This window comes from Tenrec ecaudatus, chromosome 6 (assembly GCF_050624435.1).
Source record: "Tenrec ecaudatus isolate mTenEca1 chromosome 6, mTenEca1.hap1, whole genome shotgun sequence".
In the NCBI taxonomy this organism is placed as follows: Eukaryota; Metazoa; Chordata; class Mammalia; order Afrosoricida; family Tenrecidae; genus Tenrec; species Tenrec ecaudatus.
Genome location: NC_134535.1, coordinates 135,135,891 through 135,157,726, shown reverse-complemented (window position 1 = coordinate 135,157,726; position 21,836 = coordinate 135,135,891). Strand labels below are relative to the sequence as shown.

Here is a 21,836-nt window from a genome sequence, read left to right as displayed (position 1 = left end):
ACAGGGAGAAGAGTCAGGGTGCAATGTAACAATGATGAAACATACAACTTTCCTCTAGTTCCTACATGCTTCTTCCTCCCCTCAATCTCCCCCACCACTATCATGATCCCAATTCTACTTTACAAATCTGGCTAGACCTGAGGATGTACACTGGTACAGATAGGAACTGGAAACACAGGGAATCCAGGACGGATGATCTCTTCAGGATCAGTGGTGAGAGTGGCGATACAGGGAGGGTGGGGTAGAGAGGGGGAACCGATTACAAGGATCTACATGTGACCTCGTCCCTGGGGGACGGACAACAGAAAAGTGAATGAAGAGAGACATCGGACATGGCAAGATATGACAAAATAATAATTTATAACTTATCAAAGGTTCATGAAGGAGGGGGGAGCGGGGAGGGAGAAGAAAAATGAGGAGCTGATAGCAGGGGCTTAAATGGAGAGCAAATGTTTTGGGAATGATGAGGGCAATGAATGTACAAATGTGTGTTACACAATTGATGTATGTATGGATTGTGATGAGTTGTATGAGCCCCTAATAAAACAACTAAAAGAGAAAAAGTTGTACGTGCTCCCAGTAAAATGATTTTTTTAAAATGACCCCATCAGAGCCAGCATTGTATTTCAAGATAACTTCTAAAATGTTCTTTTTGACAGTGAATGGATGCCATTCCTCTTCAAATTGCCATTCTCAGCATAGTAAACCACATGGTCTGATTAAAAATGGACAATACCAGTCCATTTCACTTCATTAAAGCCTAAAATTGCATGTGTTCATTTTTGCTTTTAAAAAAGTTTTATTGGCACTCCACTTATGTATCATACAATTGAATAGTTCCATTATATCAGTTTTAAAATCATTACTACTATTAATTTTAGAACATTTTCTTTTCCTGCAATCAATGTCATTATTTTTTTTCCCTTTTCTTGGCCTTTTCAGGCTCCCCGCTCCCACACCCCACCATGGTTTTCCTTTTTAAAATCATTTTATTGGGGGCTCATACAAGTTTTATCATAATCCATACATACATCCATGTGTCAAGTACATTTGTATCTTTGTTGCACTCATCATTCTCAAACATTTGTTTTCTACTTGAGCCCTTGGTATCAGCTCATTTTTCCCTCCCTCATGAACTCTTGATAATTTATAAATTATTTTGTCATGTCTTACACTGCCAGACATCTCCCTTCACCCACTTTTCTATTGTGTGTCCCCCAGGGAGGGGGCCATATGTAGATCCTTGTGACCGGTTCCCCCTTTCTACCACACCTTCCCTCCACCCTCCTGGTATTGCTAGTCTCATTATTGGTCCTGAAGGGTACTGTAATTTTTTGGTGACAAAAACAAATGCAACAAAATATTTTCCAATTCAACAACTTCTACACGTGTAATTCAGTGCCATTAATTATACTTTCCAAGTTGTGTAATCACTTTTGAGATCCTTTTCCAAATTACTCCACCTCCATTAACATAAACTCTTCCTTCCTCACCAATGGTAACCATGGTCAACTTTGGTTTCTTTTTATTAGTTTTCTTGAAAAAAAATATGGAACACTTCATGAATTTATATGACATGGTTGCACTGGGGTCATACTCTCTCTGTATCATTCCAATGTTAGTATACATGCTGTCGAAGCAAGCACCCATTTCATTTCTGCTAACTCCCAATTTTGCAGAACATTCCGTGTTCTGATTAGTGAACATTTGCAGCTCTTCTTCCCATTTTGAGGCATGCCCCATCAGCCAATGAAGGTCCTAAACGTTTTACACCATCCACAATTAAAACCGACTCTATTTTCAAGAGGCAGCTTGTCCTTAGTTGTCTTCTTTGAGTGTCTTCCAATCTGACACTGCTATTCCTAAGGTGACTAATACCTCAGAGGTCGACAAGCTAGCTCCTCTTTCTAGTGTATCCTGGTGGGGAAGTTCCAGTGAAACCTGTCCACTGAGGGGGACCCTGCTAACATTTGAAATATCAGTGGCATAGCTTCCAGTAGAACAGCAGCATGCAAGCCATCACCATGCAACAAACTGACAGACAGTGGTAAGGCTTCATCCTAGAGTCCAGAAATAGAATGCACATTTATGAGCCCCTTACACAAATTTTATGTACATGACATTTTCCTGGAAAGGTCAATTCTTTCATGAGACTCTCAATTTAGTTAGCCCATGAGGCAAAACAGATCAAATCTACTGTGGAATTCTATAAGATGTCATTGTAGATTTTTAATCCTAACTTATTTAACAGTAGGTTTTTAGCACTTTAACAAATTATAGAAAAACCACCCTGGAGGCAGTGTGGAGACTAGAGACAAGAAGATGAGTTAGGAACAGTTAAACAAGGAAGCCATGAGAACCTGAACTACAGCAAAAAGACCAGAGAGAAGAGGGGTAGATAAGAAAAATGGTAAGGAGGAAAAAACAAAGATGTTAACTTGCTCAGTGACAGATAATCCAAATAGGTTTTATGGAAAGTGATATTACTAAAATATTAAACATTTAAAAATGGAATCCCTCTTTAAAAAAAGTTATATTACTACCATTTCTCAAATAAGAAGTAGTTTGTGGAAAAGGATAACCATTTCACTTTGGGACATACTGCATATCTGAAAGTACCTATGGGCTGTCGGAGGAGCCTGATAACGCACTGGGTAAGCACCTGAGTGCGATCCAAAAGGGGAGCGGTTCAAGAGGCACGGGTGTTCGGCAGCAGACAGCTGTGGGGAGATTAGACTTGGAAACCCTCCTCTGTCCTACAGCAGAAATGTGTTTGACCACACACACCCCACACAGCTTGACTAAGTAGAGGTATACAATAAGGAGTTGAACTAACAGTCTTAAAATTATCTCTTCATTTCATCTTCCCATGAACTTCTGAAGCCCCTCATATAAAATTATAAACACACTACACAGACGCAAGTCAATAAAAATACCTAAGAATGGGAAGGACTCCTGATGGGATGGCGGGACACTCACTGGACTGCTAACCACAAGGTCTGAAATCCAAAGCCATCAGCCACTCCCAAGAAAGAAAGAAGAGGCATAAAGATGTTCACATAAAGATGTATCACTCAAAACAAAACAAAATTTAAATAAATAGATGTATCACTTTGGGAACCCAAAGGGACAAATCTACTCTGTTCTGTAGAGTTACTACAATTTGGAATGACAGATGGCAGAGGAAATGATGTTCGGAAGGAGAAAGGAAGAAAAGCAATGATTTTCAATGAGAAGTTAGTTTCAGAATTTCCGGAGGGATAAAGTAAGATAATCTGAAGCATATTCCATATCCAATTTCTTACTTGGATAAGGAAAAATAATCAATTATTTTTCAAATTACAAAAAAAGAGAGAAAAGTACAGTAAATCTCCTATCTTATCTGTATCTACGATTCTCAGTGAAGGGACAGGAGACAACTACTTTCTTAGCAGAATAGGAGCCAGATATTTATTTGCTAAAATGGAACATGGGTTAAAAGGCTTTCTGTTGTGAAATACTGATGCAATGTGAAAAAGAAACACAGTTAGAACCTAGAGAAATACTAACATGTACAAGGTGGGTCAAAGGTGAGAAAAGGAGACTTCTTGGTGGGGAGTGAGACGGACAGCAAGGCCGGAAGGAAAGCAGGAAAGAGTTGTCACAGGAGCCCGAGGAGACGCTGCAAGGAGAGAAAGTAATGATACATCAAGAAGATGAGGAGTACACAACACTTAGAAGCTAGTTAACGCCACTGAACTGTACATATGAAGGAAGTTAGTCAGGGGAAGCCAGCCCCTAACACATCATTATGGGTCCAGTAGGTACAACTGTACAGAGATAATAAGTAAAGATCATAATAAAGTTACAGAGGGCATGAGCGATAGAAGTGAAGTATTGAAATAAATGGAGTCAGACACAGTTCATGGTAACATGCTCACCTCAGCCCCGCTTGGTGATCCAAGTGGAGGGAGAGAAAGACCTTTAATGCTAGCCCAGGCTTTTGATCTTCTCCGGGGACATGCAAGCCCCCTAATTATAGGTGAGGACATACATCACAGGAAGGAATTGTGCTATAGGTAATACAGTAATGAGAGGGGGTGGTCTAGGGACATACATGCAACAGGAAGAGGAGAGATTGGGGCTATACATGTGACAAGATGGGCGGACCCTAGATTCAAGATGGCAGCCTAGCCTTAGTCATCCTTGGGCGGGTTTGACCTCTCTGGGGTCTCCTACAAGGAGACAACTACTATCCTTATCAGAAGGGAGTGGGCCCTATTTGTTGTGAGATAAACAGTGGTGACTGCTTGGTCTAGATGGTTGATAGCTTGGAGGGAGAATAACCCCTAACCTACTTCTGATGACTTCCACTTGTATAGTCATTCGCAAGCAGCTATTTGGCATATATTTGGGGGAGACAGCTTGGGAGAAATCATTCTGTATCCCACAAATGTTGATGTGGCAAATATTTTGTAACATATATTTACTTCTTTTTTAAAACAAGGAAAACCAACTGAATTTAAGCATTAGGAAGTTATCTGTGATCTGATAAAACCGTTTTGGTTGGTAAAGTGAGAAAGCATGGAGGGGAAGAATGAATGGGAAGTAAAGTAGAAAAGTAGGGGAAATGAGATGCCGTCTTCTTTCAAATAAACAAATTTTCTTTGAAGAGAAAAAGAATGGAGGTCAGAGAAACAAAATGGTGCCTGCTTCCATTATCTTTAAGCTTTGGTTTTACAGGTAAATAGTAAACAGAACAAGGAATAAGCAATGGAATTAAATCATAAAAGAAAAAGAACTAATCAGCAATAATTTAAGCTTTAAGTCTATTTGTATGGTAACAGAAACAGAGAAGTATCCATATTTTGATTAATGCTTTAAAAAAAGAAAGTTCTAGAATTTGCTAATTCTTAGATTTATCAAAAACCCTTATTACTAAAATCACTTACTCATTCCTCTACCTAGATATCAAGACTAAGGATCGTTTATCTATTTCCTAAAATTGAGCTTTAATCTAATGCTCCTCAAATTTTCTTACAAATTCCAATTGCAATTGCTCATAGATTGCATAACTGGCCATCTTCCATATCCTCTCATTTATAAGTCCTTAGCTGTTATAGATGCTAGATGTTACCAGATATAGACCACATATTTGGTGGATCATAATAGTCATGTGACATGTAATGTCCACTGGGGCAATATCTGAGTGTTTAAACATTGGTGTGCCCATAATGTTTTAATGAGTTCAGAAATCACAGTTGGAGAATAGCAAACAGAGAACGTACATAAGGAAGCCAACAGCTTTCTACAGGAAAGACATGTATCTCCTATTTCTTATTTACAAAGTAATTGAACTGCCAGGCTTACAAAGGTGCACTATATATATAAAACCTGTAATACATATGGCTTGATAGAAATAAACATCTACGTGTTTTTATGTGCTTTAGTATGTGTTGTACTATATTTTCTTTTTTTAAAAATCATTTTATTGGGACCTCATGCAACTCTTATCACAATCCATACACACATCAATTGTATAGAGCACATTTGTACATTCGTTACCCATTGTACTATATTTTCTATCTAAAAGGTTTACTGTTTAACAGTGTAGTGTATGCTTTGAGTTGTAGGCAGCAGTATTGAATCAAATGCATCGGCGTCTCTTGAATGTTGAGCTGTCATCCCTGTTTAACTTCCTGTCACACCTATGGCCATGCAGTGCATGACGATTCCTAAATCAGCAAAACAAATGCTAGTAAGAGCAGAGAAAGAGTCAAAGGCAAAGTAGCCATTTGGAAGGTAAACAAAAGGCTGCAACACGGCACAAAGGTGAGAAAAATCTGTCATTCCTCACAATTTAGGCATGTCACACTCAACAATCAAGATCCTCAAAAAAACAAAGAAAAAACATCCAAGCCAGTGAAATCTACAAGTCTCATGAAAACGTGACAGAGAGCGCATCAGATATGGAGAAATGGCTAATGATGTGGCTTGAGGACCAAATACAAAAGTTTATCGATCCCTCGTAGCATGTTGATGATCACTGACAAGACTCAAAGCTTGTTCGTGCAGCTTAAAGGAGAGCAGAGTGTGCTATGGTGTTTGCATATGTCCAAATCACATGACTGTCCTATTTCAAAGACTATGTTGTGAACATTAAGTGATGCATGACTGTAGTTCTCAATGATTCACACTAAACAGAGAACATGATCAAACGCTAATCCTTTAAGCTTTAGTGTTTAAAACTTTACATGTGTACTTGACATTCTAGTTATAAACATGCCATACTTACAATATTCACTCAACTTCAACTTTCGCTTGTTTCTAGTATAGCAGTAAATCAACTCACTCAAGCCTGTAATTAAGACAGATGGTAGGCTAGGCAAATTCCTGGGACGCTATGATATGTCTAATTTGTTTGCATTAAGTTACAGGATAAAGTTACATGCCAATGAGTAAACTCCATAGTAGTACAGCCATGTACTACTGCTGCTGCTGCTGCTACTGCATAGTACAGCACTACTCGTAAAGAGTATGCTGGGGAAAGAGGATCCACTTCCCTTGCAACCTTCTGAAATGCATCATTATCACACTGCACAATGGGCGTTTGCATTTCTAGCAAACACTTCAAATACCGTACATCTTCACTATATCTTTATTTCCAAAGCACTGTACTGTGTGTTGAAGGGGCCCTGATGGCATGTGGTTACTCGTAGATCAGCATTTCAAAATCATCAGCCCTTCCAAGGGATAAAGATGACTTTCTACTCTTTTAAAGAATTAGTCTGTCCCCAGAACAAAAGAGCATGGCAATGTGAATGAGGGCAGTGCACAGTGGGGACCCAAAGCCCATCGGGAGGCAATTGGACATCCCCTTACAGAAAGGTTGCGGGGAGGAGACGGGCCAGTCAGGGTGCGGTATAGCACCGATGAAACAACTTTCCTCTAATTCTCTAATGCTTTCTCTCTCCTCCCCACCTCACCCCCACTATCATGACCTCAATTCTACCTTACAAATCTGGCTAGACAAGAGCTGGAAACACAGGGAACCCAGGACAGATAAACCCCTCTGGATCAATATTAAGAGTAGCCATATCAGGAGGGTAAGAGGAAGGTGGGAGGAGAAAGGGGGAACCGATCACAATGATCTACCTATAACCCTCTCCGAGCATGATTGACAGCAGAAAAGGGGGTAAAGGGAGACATCGGTCAGTGCAAAACATGAAAAAAATAATAATTTATAAATTATCAAGGGTCCATGAGGGAGGGAGGGAGGGAGGGAGGGAGGGAGGGAGGGAGGGAGGGAGGGAGGGAGGGAGGGAGGATGGTGGAGGGAGGAGGAAAATGAGGAGCAGATACCAAGAGCTCAAGTAGAAAGAAAATGTTTTGAAAATGATGATGGCAACAAATATACAAATGTGCTGGACACAATGGATGGGTGGATGGTGAAGAGTTGTATGAGCCCCCAATAAAATGATTTCTTTTTTTGTAAGAAGAATTAGTCTGTGTTAGAAACCTATGAAAACAGTTCTACCCTGGCCTAAAGGGTTGCTGTGAGATGGCAGAGTTTGGTTCTTTGGGGAGGGGGTGTGTATTGCCACAATAACCCTCTATGTTAAAAAAACAAGGTAACATATCTACTTCTCACATCCACAATCTCATTTTCTAACACTCCATTTTTGTCAATAAGGAAAAAAATCTACTACTTGACTATTTTGAACATTAATGACATGTCTGACAGTAACAAATGCCAAAGTGTGAGGGGACAGTAATGCTGGGTTGGTTAAGGATATATTTCTTCTTAGCTAGCCCATAATTCTAAGTGGTTTAATAGCTATATAATGATGAAGTTTGGTATATGTGATTATGTAGTTGTCCTCCATTTTTGCGTAACACAGATTTTCATATAACACCCTGGTCTTTGCGACCTACTTATAGCAATAAGGAGTGGATGTGTCTCAACTTACAAAAGAAACCGGAGGAGACAATTTGCTCAAGATCAAAAAGCTGGTTAGCAACATGATCACGTGGTTGGGTACATTCTCTTAATTTCCTAACTCTTAGCCTTTACCCACATTCATTCAACATAAATTTACTGCATGCCAGCAATGCGCTGGGCGCAAGGAAGGCAGAGGTGAAAAAGCAACACCACTGATGAGTGGGAAGCAATGGCAGTAAAACAGTCTCTCTCCTAATATTAGTTGGAAGTATTCCAAACACTGAGCACTCAGAGAGCTGAGATAAGCTAATCTGTCAATTTTGAGATCGGGGAAAGAAAAACAAAAAAGGAAAAAGAAATATATGGAAGATAAACATGACCCGGGAACTGCCATCCAGACTCCAGAGCTTTCCTGGAAGTTCAGGCCCTTCCCACTATTGGCTCATCAACATCAGCAGAGCAAGTTCAAGTCCAAAAGACAGGTATTTCAAGCTTCTTTTCAAACAATGAAAAGGGAGTGGTGGGGCGGGAGCAAAAATAAACAGATAAATAAATAATGAAAAGGACAGTTCTTTTTACACTTAATGTTACTTACTAGAACCTTTTCCAAGTAAATACTAGGGCTCTCATATAAAAAACTGATCAAATATATGAATATTTTTATGAGTATTTTAAAATACAAAGTTCATGTCATTTTAACCATTCAAAACCTGTGACCTGTTTCTTTCCCTGCCAGTCTTTTCATTTGTTCATGTAGCTGTAAGTCAAATAGTCCAAGACTGAAGCATAGGTTAATCGTTTATGTATTAATTTGGTGATACCACTGTAACTACTAGTAAATAAAACACTAAGATCCTTCAATAATAAAGGCACTATCTATAATCCGACAATGAATGATCTTGTTTTCCTTCCCATTTCAAACAGGTTCCAATTATGGGCATTAAAAACAAACCACCTCCAAAGTCAATTGTGACTGACCAGGGACTCTCTGAACAGAGTGAAGCTGCCCCATGCAAAGGGTTTGCCTCAGCTTTCTCCTACAGAGGAGCTGGGGGTTCAAACAGCCAACCTTTCAGTTAGCAGCCACTGCACCAGCGGGGCGCCATTCAATATGACTCACTGCCATGGGATCAATTCTGACTCAGTGTCCCTTACAGGCAGGGCAGAACTGCCCCTCTGGGTTTTCAGTGATTCAAACTCTAATAAAGGAGTTAAGAAAGCTTGTCTGTCTGCCCTGGAGCAGTTGGTAGTTTACAACTGCTGCATCTTGCTGTTCGCAGCTACAGGTAACCAGAGTTCTTTCAAACACACTAGTGCAAATTCCAGGATGTCAGCACAGACAGTAGGAGCCCTGGGAACACTGTGTAGGACTGTTAACCCCACGTCAGTAGTTCAAACCCTTCAGTCGCTCCACAGGTGAAAGATGTGACCATGTGCTCCAGTGAAAATTTACAGCCTTAGAAACCACATGTCGATCACTCTGCATTGGAATTAACTTGATGATCACTGGAGTTTTCATTTATTTATTTATGATAGCTGTGTTTTTTAATAGTACTGCAGAAGTTAAAGACATTTTATTCATAAACTATAGCCAGAACGTATTCAGCAAATATTGAGTACTACTGTAATTTTTTCCTCCTGTAAAATCTGAGGAAAAGCAAACTTGTAGCAACATCAGGGTCTTTTGTAGTTTTTCTTCCATTTTTGTCTGCTTGTTAAAAACAAGAACTCCTAGCACCCACCTCAGGCATACTAATTTAGAATATCATACTTAACCCCACAGGACAAGAACCAAAATATATTACAATTTACGTTTTTTAATTACTTACAATTATTTTAGGAAATTCTTATTTTTTCAACTCTTTATTTCCACTAAGAAAATAACATACTAAGATTGTTAAATACACTAGTGACAGCGTTGAACACATACCACAACACCCATCAATAAAGAAAAATTAAAATTCACCAATCCAGTCAAAACTCTGAAATTTTACACCTTAAAAGTTTCTTGGCTCCCAGATCTCTCCTCTCAAGGTTCACTGAGCAGGGAATTTTTAAAAGTTCTACCCTATCTGAGGAAATCCACTGGGTGCACTTTTTTTTTTTTTTCAGAGTAAAATGTGGTAACGATTTTATTTTAGAATGTATTTGCTCAAGGTTTTCTGTGAGAAGGGATGGGTGCACTTTTTAATTCATGCTCTATTAGTTCCTATGGAATTAGTGCTGCCAGACTCCTGGCGACTGCAGAGCACACACACACAGAATCCTAGGGCTTTCTCTAAAAGCAGCAAAATTGAATAACCCTAACAAAGCCTCAGCCCGCCCAGCTCAAAAATGTCACGGAGCGAAGGTACTGTTTAAAGAAATGAGTCCCACTCTCGGTACTGTTACGTGGACTCTCTTATTCAAATGAACCTACGTGCTCCAGAGAACCCCTCTAGGTCAGCCCGTGATGTGCTGCCTCAAACATATCTTCACTCAGGCACAATATGTAGAGAAGAAGGCCTCACTCTGTTCTCTTTCCACACAAGCCCCATTCAAAAATCTGCTCCCCACAATAGATGATTAATCAGGCTTCCCATTTCTGAGTCTAAAGCTTGTGCATAGAAAACCCAACACTGTAAATGTCACCAAAGACATAAAGTCAATAACAGATATAAAATCTAGTTCCTTTGTTCCATTCCCTGGTACACACCCCTGAAAAAGGAAAGCACTTGTCTACACAAGAACTTAAAACACACGTGTTGACAGCTTCACTCATTATTCAGGGTCCAAAAGTAGGAACAACCTGAATTAACGGAGGAACACTAAATAAGAGGTGGGATCTATGTACTAGGGATATTATTACTTGCCTTATAGAAAAGAATGACGTACTGATACATGCTATAAGTGGATGAACCCTGAACGCATTATGTTGAGTGAAAGAAGTCAGTCACAAATGACCAACTATTGTCCGATTCTGTTTAAGTGAAATTTAAACAGACAAGTAGATTAGTGGTTGGCTAGGATGGGGAGGTTGGGGTGTGGGCTAGGCATGGGGAGTGACTACTAAGGAGTGTGGTGTTTTTTTCTGGGGTAATGAAAATGGTTTTAACATCATAAATTCGTAACAAAACTGAATTGTACAACTGGTGAATTATATTGTTATAATTGTCCCAATGAAGCAGTTAAAAACAGTAACAAACAGCTACTCTGAAAATAGCCTCCCTTTGTATACATTAAACAGAAACATTTGGTGTTCATTTCTTTGATTGAGATCTGAATCCAAGCCATATTTGGAAAAGGAAAAGTGACAAAAAGCAGCGCGGGTTAGTTATTAAGTGCTTGTTTACACGTTTTGTATGTCAAAAAAAATACAAAATATTTTTAAAGGATATAATCATTGCTGCAAATCACTTGTCCTAATAAAAAAGCCTGCTGTGTAAGGTACTTAATATTTATTAACCGATGAACTACTACACACTTCATTACAAAACTGGCTGGACTCAACCTTCCTGTCTTAAATCGAATCCAACTTCTACGGTATTTTCCTCCACAAGAAAATGAATCATTCAAACAAACAAACAAAACAATCAGAATGTACCTGCCGAGTCAGAGTAAAGAGAATTTTCAAAATGCTTTAGTGCCTATTATCAAATGCAGAGTTCCTCAGCAAGGCGGTGACAGGCTCGAGCTGCAGGATATAAATGTGGAAGTTCGAATGGCCAGCTGTGCGCATGGAGTCTGAGCACAAGTCTGAGCCGACACGTCCCTAATTTTCCAAGGGGATTAAAAAAAAAAAAAAGGCACCAGTTGGGGTTGGCAACTCATTCAAGGTCACACAAGTCAGGGCAGAGATCACCATTCCGGTTCGTACCAAAACCTCCGGGGAAATCTTACTGACAATTTCGAAAAAAAAAAATTTGTTTTTTACTTTACATCATCTGCCCAAAAAGGGGCTGCGGGGAGAAAAATGATCATTCCCATGCAGAAGTTATGGATAAACAGTGGCGCGGGGATTGGTCCAGAGCGCGTGAGCAACCAGCTGGGCGGCCGACTTCGAACCCTCGGCCTCGGCCGCGCGAGCAACGTGGGACTCTTCCTCCTCTCGGGGCGAGCGGGCGCCCGGTGCCTCGTGGGCAAGGCGGCCACTTTCTCGGGAGACCTAGCGGGCGTCGGACAGACCCGCAGCGAAGTTAGAGGGCGGCCCTGCCGCACGGCGCGACAACCCCCTGCTCGCCCGGCCGGCCGCGCGGGTCTACGAGCCGCGCGGGACGCTTTCCCGCGGCCAACAGACGTCCCCGTCCCCAGCCTGGCCCCGAAACGGGAACCGGTCTTCCCACGGGAAGGCAGGGCTCGGGCGGAGGCGCGGTGCGGAGAAGGGGGGCCGAGTGCCCACGCCTCAGCCTGTGGCCGCCCTCAGACCCCGCAACGGGCACGGCCGGTGGCAGTGACCCGCAGCCCGCGACCCGCCGACTCGGGCGAAGCGCTGCGGCACACGCGCGCGCGCACCCACGCGGGCACGCTCCTCCACTCGCTCGCTCACGCGACGCTGGGGTCCGCGCCGTCTCTGGCAGCGTCCCACGGGGGTGAAAGCGCCTCCTCGCCCAGCTCTGAGCGCCCGGAACCCCGCTCCCCTCACCTGGCCTGGCCCCTGCCCCGGAGGAGATGCTAGAAGCGGCGGCGGCGGCGACGGCGGCAGTTGCTTCTGACAGGGTCCCCCAGCGGCGGTGCCTGCTACGACCCACGGCCCTAATCTACTGCCGCCGCCATGATGGAGGGTGAGGTCACCCCCAGCCCGCTTCCGTCACCCCCGGCGTCAGGGCGGGCCGGGGACGCCGAGGAGCGCGGCAAGGGGGCGGCTCCGCGCTCCCAAATGGAAGACCGGACCACTGAGGTCTGGAGGTGTCGTCGCGCAGACAAGACCCGGAAGAGCGGGCCCCCTCTAGCCCGCTCTTCCCGCGAGTCGCTCAACTCTATGATTCCTACGACCGCGGAGGCGCCCTCTCCCTCAGTCACTTCCGGTCCTGGGGGACGCTCGCTCCGGAGCTCCTCCCCCGGGTTGGTTCCGCTCTGCGCGTGTGTGGTGAACTTTGAGCGTGAGTGCTGCGGGGCTCGCACCCAGCCGCCGCGGACAGTAGCTCCTGAAGGGTGGGGAAGATTTCCAAGGAGATGAGCAGAGACGAGGGAGCGTTCTCGAGTCTAGACCCTTTCACAGGGGTCGCCTGAGACCATCGGAAAAGATCTATTCTCGATGGTCATAGGACCGAGACACGGCTCCTCTCCGTCTCCAGGCGGGTCCACCCACATCCAGATGCACCCACACTACACCTTGCTTCAAGACAAAATTTCATGTATTTGTCATTAGAAACAAACTTTCCCAATATATAATGACATTGTTTTGTGATGACTCACTGCTTTACGTTCAATTTGAAACAATGGAAATACATCCTACATATCAGATACTTACATGAAGATTCATAACAGTAGCACAATGACAGTGATGAAGTAGCAACAAAAATAGTTTTATGGTTGGGGGTCACCGCCACATGAGGAACTGTATGAAAGGGTCGCGGCACGAGGAAGGTTGACAACCACTTCTCTAGATGGAGGGAACTTCTTGAGCAGAGGCAATTTGGAGATAAAGAGACCTGCGGTGCTTTTTTAATCTAGGGTAGAATCGAGGAAGTTAAGCTGCACCCAGCACAGTACCCGGAATAAGAACTAAATGCAATGCATGAAGGTTACTCGTACTGTGTGCTAACCTGGTATTGGTCTACTTGAGTCATGGTGTCCTTTGGGAGAGTCGTTGAAGGTCTCCCGGGGAGAGGGCATTTGTCTGAACCGAGTTTGCGTCAGGCTGACTGGTGTCCATCAAAGGATTCAGGAGCCTCCAAACCTGGGTGAAACATGAAGGGAACACAACAGAGCAGCAAGGGGAGCAAAACAAAGTTCCCAAGGAGTCCCGAAAATAGACTTCAGACGGGAGGGCAGAACTCAGGAATTTTTTGAGTTTTCTTGGTCACTGATAAAATACAAACGTCCAGACTTAACTCCGCCCAAAACCTGATTAGCCAAGTTTCTCCTTTCAGAAATAATGTTTAGAAACCAAGATGTGGATGTAGAGTATCCTTGTTCATATAGGTATCTTTACTTCTAGAATATTTAAATGCACAGGTCTAGGAAATACATAGGTATATGTTTTTATCATTTTATTAGGGGCTCATACAACTCATCACAATCCATACACACATCAATTGGGTAAAAGCACATCTGTACATTCACTGCCCTCCTTATTCTCAAAACATTTGCTCTCCATTTAAGTCCCTGGCATCAGGTGGGTATGTTTTTTAAGTCGTGAATTCATTAATAGATACCTCTAATTCAAATACAAATAGCTATATTTGAATAGAGCAAATGTTTTTTAATTTTTGTCTCACTGAAAATCTTGGTTCTTAATAATAATATTCGTTTATTAGCTTCATCCCACAACATACTTAAAATAATTTCAAAATTATTACATGGTTACTTGTATAATAAAACTGAAGTTTAAGGTTTCTTGACAGTTTTTATGCCCATATGTATTTGGGCATATGGGCATATATGTGTATACCTAGTAAGGATTTAAAGTCAGTGCTGTTTACAACATCCTATTTTCTGTACTGCTTTCAGAGAATATCTTATAAAACCTAAAAACAACTACTACCCCCAATAAATAGACTTAGCAAGGTCACAAGATATAAAAATCTGTTTAATTTCTATATTAGCAACAGACAACTGGAAAGTTTAAAATGTAGATAATCCATTTACAATAACAAAAAATGAAAGGTTTTTTTCTCTTTTTTTTTCAAGGTTATTTTTTCAAAGGCATCCAAAATCTACACAGACTATGCTGAGAGAATTAAGCTTTAAATACAGAGCTATACCATGGGCAGGAGTGAGAGGAATCAACATTGTCAGAATATCAGTTATTCTAAATTGATCTGTTTGTATATTCAAAGCCATCCCACACAAAATCCCTACAGTCATTTTTGTTTTGTTAAAAAATAAAAAGTTGACTCTAAAAATTAATACAAAAATCTGAAGGATTTAGAATAGCCCCCAAAATATTTTTTCTAATGACAGATCTCAATACCTAATATGTAAGAAAGCTGTAGGATATAAGATAGAATATTGGCATAAGGGTAGACATAAAGTATAGAAATAAGACATGATGAAAAGTATAGAAATTGTACCCCAGACTATGGTCAACTGGTATTTGATAAAAGGCACCAATATATTTTGTGGGGAAGGGAAAGCTTTTTCAGCAAATGGTAGTGACACAGATAAATGTGTAGGGGGAATAAATGAACCTCAGCTTCTATCTCACAGTGCATACAAAAATTAATTTGAGATGGCTCATAGACATAAATGTAATAGCAAAAGTTGTGAAGATTTTAGAAAAACAAAACATTATCTTCACTACTTTGGGGTAAGCCAGGATTTCTCAGCTTACCTAAAGCATGAACAAGATGAGTCAAATTATTAAATTGTCCATCTTAAGAATTAAAATTTCTGCTCATCAAAGTATACCATCAAGAAAATGAAAGACTACAGAGGGGGAGAAAATATACACAAAGCATGTCTCTGAAGTTCGGATGAGGCAGCATTCACGAGGCCATATTTCGAGGTGTTAGGGAGCACATGCAAACTAGTAAAGGATGATCAATTGGAGCGTGATTTTAAATCGCTCACTGCTGGGTGGAAAATCGGTTGGGGAAGGCAAAGGTGCAAGCAGCTGAATTAGAATTGTGCTTTCTGCTACCATTTGATTTTCCTTTTTAAATCGATTCTTCAAACATTCAGTGATAGAAATGATCTACCTTCACTTCTAATGATTCCCTTCAGGTCCTCTGAGGCAAACAAACTCCTGAATTAGCTTATCTTTTCTGCTGACTCCGTTTCTAAACCATGCCATGAAGACTGCCACAAACCTTCTCTTTGTGACCAACCTGACAATTGACCAGTCATTTTGGTAGCACCTAATGGCACTGTGGCATGAGTGTAGGGTTGCTGGTCACAGGTCAGAAGTTCAAACTCACCAGCTGCTCAGTGAGAGACAGATGAAGGAGTCTGCTCTCAAACATTTATGGCTTCAGAAACTCTACGTGGGGTGAGTGTGAGTCCAAATCTACAGGCCGATAGGCTTAGCCAGGAGTGTTTTGTTTTGTTTGAATATGTCTAACGAGCTGTGTAGGTTTCTTCACAACACCTGAGGCAGTATAGGTGGAAATTGGATTTGGAAAACTACCCTTTGGTTGCTTTTGCCACGTAAGCATCTTTTTCACTCCAGCAATTGTCCCTGTGAAGCTTAGCACATGCTTCTCAGGCAGGCCCTGGCCCATTCCTGGGTGACTCAGCAAAACTGCAGAAGCTGTGGTTTTAGAGAACATTAACATGGGGGCAGGGCTAGGGCTCTGCTAGGGATAGTAACTGAATCTGTAGTTGCTTTCTTTAAAAATGGGGGGGTTGGGGCGTTTTCAAAGCTAAGAAGCAGCCATTTAAGGTGCATCTGTTCTCTCCACGTCCAAAGCAGAGCTCAGTGGGGAAAATCAAAGCAGCGTGTCAACGGTTGCTTCAAAGAACTGGTGAACACTGCAAGCCTCCTCCATGGCCCCAAGGCCAGAACTCAATGGTGCCTGCTTCCCTTTGCCGGCCACTCCAAAGGGATCACGAGAGGAATTCCTGGGTAGAGTGGGAGTAAACTGTGGAACAAAACTCCCAATTAGGAAACAGATCAGGCTTAACTGGTTTGATAGAGACTCTAGCCCTTAGTCACCCTTCTAGCTGGAAACTGGGCCTCAATTTTCAGCCAAACAAGAAGCAGGCCTATACTATAAGGTTAGCACCAACAGCAGGAAGGAACCACTCCTTACAGGGCAGCAGCTGCCCAGGGACTGTTTGGGACGGAACAGGGCCTTCTGCCCTGGCTGCTAAGGCAATGAACTAAGAGCCCTGTGAGAACGGGCTTGGTAAACATTTAACCTTGAAGCCGGCCCTGGCACGGACTGCACTGGAAGATGATTCTGAAAGAATGCTGAGATAAATGTGAAAGACACTTGTAGGAGACCCAAGGACAAACTAATTAGCAAGTTGCTTAACCATCTGCAGAGCAGCAACCCCCACCCTTTTGAAAGTGCCATTTAAAAACTAGAAGCTTTCCCCTAGACCTCCCTCCTCAACTCATGAGGGGGACATGCTTCGCCTCCCCAGTGAAACGTTATCTTCTCTATGCTTAAGGGGACCTCACATTGTGGGGAGAACTCACTTAATTTCTTGTAAGTGATCCTATGCTTTAATAAAACGGTGGCTTAACTCTTTGCTGCTGGGGTGTGTGTGTGTGTGTCTGTGTGTGTGTAAAATAGCTTTGGAAAGCCATTAAACTTGTTCTACTCTGTCCTTTAGGCTTGCTGAGTCAGACTCCATGGTTGTGGGTTTTGTTTGGCACCTGAATATTTGAATTATTCATGGTGCTTTTCTGTGTTTCTTAATGTCTCCAAACAATAAATGGATCATAAAGATCAGCACCGATTCCACCAAACCAGATGACACACTGATCTGAACAATGCTCCCTTTATTCTAAGCACCGATTTCATTACCTAGTTGATACATGGCATCAGATTGCTGCTCTTAGTCCCCAACGCGTTTATTGCAGAATATTACAAAAATTATTTGAGGGCAGTGGTAATCCACATGAGTGACTACTGCCTCATCCTGGCTAAGGAGGCTAAAGGAAGGTATAATCCTAGGAATCTGCCTGTTGGCATGGTAGTGAATACAATTATTGACTCAGGAATTTACAGAGTAAGAGGAACAATCTTATCATGTGGGTTAGACCACTTTTTAGAATATTGTTCAAGTTAAGGTCAACTTTCACTCTTTGCGAAGTTAATTCTATTGTCCTTTAGTTAAATCTAGTCAGGAGCCCTGGTGGCGGTGTAGTGGTTATGCTGCTAAACATAAAGTCAGCTGGTTAAAACCATTAGCAGCTCCTTGGGAGAAAGAGGCTGCTTTTCACGCCCATAAAAGAGTAACAGTCTCAGAAACCCATTGGGACAATTCTATCCTGTCCTATAGGGTTCCTATGCATTGGAATCAACTTAAATGGCAGTGAGTCCTTAAATCCTTATCTTCCTGCGTAGGCTGCTAACCTCAAGGTCAGGAATTCAAAACCACCAGCTGCACTGGAGAAAGGGCTTTCTACTCCCATAAAAAGCTTCAGTCTGAAAGGCCTTATTACTAAAATCTACAATACTCTGCTAGCTTCCAAAAAGAAAAAAAAACTAATTACCCACTAAGGAGGTAAGCAAAGAACCTGAACAGAAGTTTCACAGGGGCAGAAATCCAAATGGCCAATACACCTATGAGAAAATGTTCCTGATCTTTAGCCATAAGAGAAATGCAAATTAAAACAACAATGAGATACCACCTAACATCCTCAATTATAGCCCAATTCAAAAAATAAAAAAGCAACAAGTGTTGGAGGGGCTGTGGAGAGACAGGAACTCTCATTCACTGCTGGTGAACATGTAGGTATGTACAGCCACTATGGAAATCATTCTGGTGATATCTAAAACAGATGGAAATCAGGTTACCATACGACCCAGCAATCCCCCTACTGGGCATATATATACCCAGAAGAGGCAAGAAACAAACCACGGCCAGACATCTGTGCCCCAATGTTCATCGCGGCACAGTTCGCAATCGCAAGGATTTGTAAACAACCCAAATTTCCATCAACTGATGAGTTGATTAAAAAACTGTGGTACATACATACAATGGAATACTATGCATCGCTAAAAAGCAGTGATGACCGTATGAAGTATATTGCCTCATGGGAAGAACTGGAGGAAATCATGCTGAGTGAAGTAAGCCAAGCACAAAAGGACAAGTACAACATGAGTCCATTGAGGTAAGCTTTAAAAAATGCAAGAGGCATAAGGAAAAAGCTACTGTTAAAAAAAAAAGCTACTGTATACAAATAGTCCTGGGGCAAGGAACAGGTAATATGGTAGGGGCCAGACCAAATCCAGGGATACATATGGTAGCCAACTAAAAAGGAAGGGAAAGGGAAGGAAAAATTAAAAAATGGGTAGTGGGGGAACTGGGTACTAACCCACCCAAGGGGAGGGTATTGTTTATATCTCCACAGGGAAAGAGGGACCAGACTTCAAACTGGTGCTCCAAGATGTGAATGCAACATGCCGGCATGGAGTAGGGAACCAGTGGAGAGGTCTGAGGAGCTGGCCCCAATCACAACTACTTGGACAACTGCCCTTCCCGCCAGAAGAATTTATTTGAGGACAGCACTGAAGCTGCAGCTCAGGGAGAGGGATATGTCTGATCAGAGCACACAGGAGCAAATGAAGGGGGAGGAAGAGAGAGTTGTCCACCAAGCCTTGATGATAATATTCCCATTCAGAGCAGCCAGTCCACAGAGAAGACCACATAGCCGGCCCCACTATGAGACATGACATCCCTCACTGACCCATATCCCTACAGGGGACAACACTGGAGACACAGTGTGGGAATTCTGCCCAATCTGATCCCACCACACCGAGGCAAAGCATTAAAGGTGTGCAACAGAACAACAAGGGGAAACAATGAAGTCCCCAAGGAATATCAAAAATAGATGTTGGGGCCAGGACTTGGTGCCCCATCAGACTTGACAAGAAAACACTCCTGAAGGCCAACAAACAGTCCTTGAACTAACTACAAGCTTTTTTTCTTGTTTTTTTTGTCATTGACTTCTTGGTATTGTTGTTTTGTTTTATTTCGTATCTTGGTTTTACTGTCTTGTTTTTGTGCATGTTATTATCTCTGCAGGTCTGTCTAAATAAGATACGCTGGATGAACAATCTGTAGGAGAAAACAACAAAACAACAGAACCGACAGTTCCCAGGGTGACATGGGAGAGAGGGAGTTGGGGGGAAAGGAAGTGGTGTTAACAAACCAAGGGACAAGGGAACAACAAGTGATCCAAATCAGTGGTGAGGAGGGTGTAGGAAACCTGGTAGGGTATGATCAAGGGTAATATAACCGAGAGGAATTACTGTAACCCAAATGAAGGCTGAGCATGATAGCGGGGCAAGAGGAAAGTAAAAGGAAATAGAGGAAAGAACTAGAAGGTAAAGGGAATTTATAGAGGCCTAAATAAAGGCATGTACATATGTAAATATATGAGAATAGGGAAATAGATTAATGTGCATATATTTCTAGATTTAGTATTAAGGCAGCAGATGGACATTGGACCTCCACTCAAATACTCCCTTAATGCAAGACTACTTTGTTCTATTAAACTGGCATTCCGTGATGCTCACCTTTCTGACATGATCACTGAAGACAAAGCGGTACATAAGCAAATGTGGTGAAGAAAGCTGATGGAACCCTGCTATCAAAAGAGATAGCATCTGGGGTCTTAAAGGCTTGAGGGTAAACAAGTGGCCATCTAGCTTGGAAGCAACAAAGCCCATATGGAAGAACACACCAGTCTGTGTGATCACGAGGTGCCGAAGGGATCAGTTATCGGGCATCAAAGAACAAAAAAATCATATCATTGTGAAGGAGGTGGAGTGCGAAGTGGGGACCCAAAGCCCATCTGTAGGCAACTGGACATCCTCTTAACGGAAGGGTCTCAGGGAGGAGATGGGCCAGTCAGGGTGCAGTGTAGCAACGATAAAACATACAACTTTTCTCTAGTTCCTAAATGCTTCCTCCTTCTCCCACCATCTCCACCCCACTATCATGATCCCAATTCTACCTTACAAATCTGGCTAGACTCGAGGATGTACACTGGTACAGATAGGAACTGGAAACACAGGGAATCCAGGGCAGATGATCCCTTCAGGACCAGTGGTGAGAGTGGTGATTCCAGGAGGGTGGAGGGAGGGCGGCTAAAAGAGGGAACCAATTACAAGGAGCTACATATAACCTCCTCTCTGCGGGACGGACAACAGAAAAATGGGTGAAAGGAGAAGTCGGACAGGGCAAGATATGACAAAATAATAATTTATAAATTATCAAGGGTTCAAGAGGGAGGAGGAAGCGGGGAGGGAGGGGGGAAAAATGAGGAACTGATGCCAAGGACTTAGGTGGAGAGCAAATGTTTTGAGAAAGATGAGGGTAATGAATGTACAAACCGATTACTGGGATCTACATATAACCATCTACATATGTCCATCCTGGGGGATGGACAACAGAAAAGTGGGTGAAGGGAGACGTTGGACAGTGTAAGATATGACAAAATAATAATTGATAAATTATCAAGGGTTCATGAGGGAGGGAGGGAGGGGGAAAATGAGCTGATGCCAGGGGCTTACGTGGAGAGCAAATGTCTTGAGAATGATGAGGATAATGAATGTACAAATGTGCTTGATACAATTGACATATGTATGGATTGTGATAAGAGTTGTATGAACCTCCAAGAAAATGATTAAAAAAAGAAGAGTTCCAGTCTGGGAAACTAACAGGGGCAGCTCAACCCTGTCTTAGGCCGTCGCTAATAAGTCTGTATCAACTCGAGGGCATTAGGTTTATTTTAGTTTATTAAGGCTTTATAAAACGTGAAGTGCTGTTTGACATGATGTACAGGGCACAATGCATAACCTGATTTAACGATGAGTTAAATGAGGCAAAACCAAATTGAGTGACTTTCTGTAATTGGCCTGTACTCTTCAAAAATATCAATGTCAGGAAGACGACCAAACTGAGTAATTGTTTCAGATTAAAGGAGACGAAAAGGCATGTTAGCTAAATTAGTGAATTTCAGATACAAGAACTCAGAGCCGCGGGCATTGCAGGAAAGCAGTGGAGCGAGAGTCACGAGATGCAACCACCAAAGGAGCCCGCAGCAGAGCCGTCTTGCGCAGGAGCCGTCAGAAAGGGGCGGGCGGGGCGG

At 42.3% G+C, this 21,836-nt stretch overlaps 1 protein-coding gene and 1 non-coding gene across 11 annotated transcripts in view; both read right to left on the bottom strand.

Annotated features, from left to right (window-relative positions):
* Positions 1-12,771, bottom strand: part of BCL2L13 (BCL2 like 13) — a 107,937-nt gene extending 95,166 nt beyond the window's left edge. For 2 of the 10 annotated variants that reach the window (XM_075552259.1, XM_075552267.1), the window contains exon 1: positions 12,543-12,757. The gene's annotated coding sequence lies outside the window, so the exon portion shown is untranslated. Of the gene's footprint in view, positions 1-12,542 lie in introns of all 10 variants that reach the window. The other 8 variants (XR_012784935.1, XR_012784936.1, XM_075552260.1 and 5 more) reach the window with 8 other exon arrangements.
* On the bottom strand, positions 1,544-1,646 carry LOC142452084 (U6 spliceosomal RNA). The gene has a single exon (XR_012785144.1). It is a non-coding gene; the product is annotated as a U6 spliceosomal RNA (small nuclear RNA).
* Positions 12,772-21,836: the final 9,065 nt, after the last annotated feature.